The sequence below is a fragment of the Momordica charantia genome (assembly GCF_013281855.1).
Source record: "Momordica charantia cultivar OHB3-1 chromosome 8 unlocalized genomic scaffold, Mcharantia_2.0 BLBB01000008.1, whole genome shotgun sequence".
In the NCBI taxonomy this organism is placed as follows: Eukaryota; Viridiplantae; Streptophyta; class Magnoliopsida; order Cucurbitales; family Cucurbitaceae; genus Momordica; species Momordica charantia.
The window spans coordinates 10,030,014-10,033,733 of record NW_028275166.1 but is presented as its reverse complement, the minus strand read 5'-3'; the positions used below and the strand labels follow the sequence as shown (position 1 = coordinate 10,033,733).

The 3,720-nt window shown below is 31.4% G+C and overlaps 1 long non-coding RNA gene across 1 annotated transcript; it reads left to right on the top strand.

Moving 5' to 3' along the window:
- Window positions 1-820: 820 nt before the first annotated feature.
- LOC111023394 (uncharacterized) lies at window positions 821-2,027 on the top strand. The gene is made up of 2 exons (XR_002603108.2): window positions 821-1,015; window positions 1,768-2,027. It is a non-coding gene; the product is annotated as an uncharacterized LOC111023394 (long non-coding RNA).
- Window positions 2,028-3,720: the final 1,693 nt, after the last annotated feature.

Below are 3,720 nucleotides of genomic sequence, written 5' to 3'. Positions count from 1 at the left end.
TTTTTTTTTTTTGAAATTTGATTAAGAATTCAAATATACTTTCAAGAGAGGTGAAAAACTAATTAATGAAATTGTACAAAAATCGACCTATTTTGGAAAACATAAAACTAAAAATAAAATGACATTAGCAACAGTTTTTAGTTTTTAAAATTTGACTTATATTATGAAAACATTTTTGTTATGGATAGGAAAAAAAGTAGTAGTTTCTCCCATTCAAGTTCCCTTTATCAAAATTCTAAGTGCCTTTTATCTAAAGAGTTTGAATTAAGATAGAGAGGGTAAAGACTTGCTACAAAATCTTATTTTTGTTCTTATGCTTCACATCAATTCGATTTTGACTTAAATATCGAAGTGTGTGTGACTAGCATTACATTGATGTATAATCTTTTTATTTTGCAGGTTTGGTCGAATCTCTTTTATAGAAGAATGATGCAAAATTTGTGATTCTGATAATCCAAATTTATGCATAATTTTTTTTTTTTTTTTTGTAAAAAAAGAGCTGTATTTGTAGGTTTAATTTTCAGAAACATAAAAATAAAGCGCAGAAGGCCTTAAAAAAACAAGCTAATTTAGTCCGTTTTAACTTTCTCATGGTCTATTTTTAATACAAATTTTGTATTGGATGTGATATACGTGTAATATTATAAAGGAGAGGATAATAATTAAATAAAAAAGAATTTCAAATTTCGTTTGGCAGGCTTTCATCAAGTTTAGGGCGGAAGTCCATGTCCACACACTGTTTCATGGGTCGGCCCATTTTCATTTAGGCCCACTAACTGGCCCATTTTCATTTAGTTAATAAAACGCTTCTCGGGTTCTGGAATAGTGCGAGAACTTGGGGTATAAAAGGAGTGAATATTGAAAATTCCGAATCTAAAAGGGTACCATTTTGCAGATCAAATTTATCACGAGAGATTAGAGAGCAATTTCAGATCGACAATGGCGGATGTAGAAGATGACGACGTTCCTTTGCCTTCCGCTCGTTCTATTCGAGATCGCCTCACTCATTCTCCCGGTAACGCTTTTAGTTCGTCTTACATTGCGAAGGATTGTTCTGACCTGGATATTTTATTTGCTCGTGTTCAGTGTTTGCCGTAAATTTGCTCCCATAAATGTTAATTTTCCTGCGCAGGTTCAGATAGATTCGATTATTTTTTAGACATTGCACGTTAATTAGTGTGCCTCACTGATATTTGATCGTGTTCTTTGAAGTAATTAAGAATTTAGAAGAAATAATTCTGCTAGATTCCTTTATTTGTTACTCCTAAGGAATGAATTGCATTATTATTCGGCGATTTTGTTCGATCTTCACTTATACAGTTTTTTCCTCCCTCTGTTCCGTTCACGCGCACAAGGAAACTGCATTTGGTAAACCTATGAGGGCAATGGAAAATGTTACTAGGAATAGCAAAATCTTTGTAAGTTTCATCATCAGCATATTGCATGTCACCATCCAAAATTAAGTATCAGTGTTTGGAATGTCAGGATCTCATTTCATTGGTAAACTGAGGATTATGGAACTGTGTGCTTAAGTCCATTTCTTGTTGTCTGCAAGATCATATACAGTAGAGGCTGGAGAACGAATAATGTTTTCATTGGATCATTTTATTTATTTATTTTTATTTTAATCACCTACAGAACGGAATGATTTGAAATTTTCTGGTATCATATATTATGTTGGTGCTAATTCTTTCCTTTCTGCTTCTTTTCTTTCCTGCATATGGTACCTTATGCTTTAATGTGTGCATTGCTTTCTCCTTCAAACAGCTTCATTTGTTCTCTTTTGAATTTCTTTTGGTGGATATTATTCATGGACAATGCGTGAAGTTGCTGCTAGAAGAGCCTTAAGTTGTTTAATGAGATTGAAAGTTTGAGTAGTTAGAAGAATATAACTTCTAAGTAGTCTATGTAGTGTTGGATTTTTCAATCATGGAACTCTATATGATTATGATATTTTAATTGACAAAAGTAAATATTTCATCGGGAGATCTGTCCATTCTCAATAAAACTTCCATCTATTTTAGTTATATTTGGATGTGGTATGTTTTGGATATTTAATTTTGTTATAAAGGTAAAAGGCATTTATATTCAACGTCTACATTATTTTCCTTTAGCTAAGATTATCCACTTCAATATGTTGGTGCTATGTATGATGTGTTAACATGATTACGTGAAATTCTTGTATTTTCTGGCTAATTTGAATTTTTATCAGCTGTCTTTATTTCTGAAACAGTTTTGTCCGATTTACAGTCAAAATTTTATAATGGAATCATTGATCATAATTAAAGTTTCAATGCATTCTAACAGCTAGTAGTGCCTGTCTTTTGGCTAAAGATTTGAATATTATTCCATTCCAGCCGCGCTAATGGTTGTTTCAGTACAACCATCATGGGATGGCCGGTCAATAAAGACCATTGTAAATAGCAAAGGGTTTTGAGGGAATGAATTCAAATTATGGTGGCCACCTACCTACCTAAGATTTAATATCCTACGAGTTATCTTGCCAACGGTTGGCCCGTGATTAGTCGAGGTGGGCGTAAACTGGCCCGAACACATGGAAATAAAAAAAATATAAATAAATAAAAAACAATAGTTGTTTCAGTGCATTCTAAATCATTTGAATATTTTCAACCAGTGCTTGATTTGACATTAACTTACAATGAAGTGTTGGTCGTTTATCCTATAGGTGGCTTGTATTTTGTTATGCTACGTTTCTTCCTTGTCTTTTTCACGATAGTTCTCTCTTTTTACTCCCAACTTACATTTATTTGACTGATTTCTATTTGATTTTGGTATTTATCTCGTTGAAATAAACAAGGATGGGATAGTAAACATTTGCCTCTAGGTAGTCTTTTCAATGTCATAAACTAGGTTCACTATCATAACCAGAAATCTATCTTTTTGTGCATTTAAATATTTTAGCTATGGAAACCAAGCATATATATACTAATAATTGGATATTGTAATATTTATTGTTATACCTACTTTGCTTACACATTACCTACTTCTGCACTGCACCCATTTAACAATTATTTAGCGCGATTGAAACTCAATTATATTTCTTAATTCTTTTTACTCATAACTCGTCTATTTGTTTTCATCAACAATGTTGTGTTTTTTTCTTATCAATATCGTAATATCTTTCTAGAGTAAAAAATAATAGTGGTTATGTAAGGCTACCGACTTTCTTTGTAAATTGTAGTGGCCTTCTCTTGCAGAATTTTTTAAATTTTCCAGTTGCTCAGTGAGTATATGACTAGGAAGATATTAAGTTGAGAATGGAAGTCAAATAAGAAATTGCCTTTCAATTAGTGCAGACTTATAATGTTGATAACATATTCCTAGTTGGTTAGTGTGTGTTGCTTCACTAATTAGAATACTGTTTTGGTCTCCATGCTTTCAAAAATTTTATTTGTTTTGCTTCTTGTATTTTCAAAACGTTCATTTTGGTCACTAGCCATTCTACTTTTGTCTATTATTGTTCTTGTACATTCAAAACATTCGTTTTGGTATTTATACTTTTAAAACGTGATTATTTTGGTCCATTCATTTTATTTTTTCAATCATAATTTGAATATGACACTACATTCCGTATATTTATTGAAATGTAGTAATGATTTCATATTAAAGAGTTTATAATTTTTGTTAAAATTTTACCAACAGTGACTAAATTAGTCAAAGTAGAGAGATCGAAATGAACATTTTAAAAGTTGGAACTAA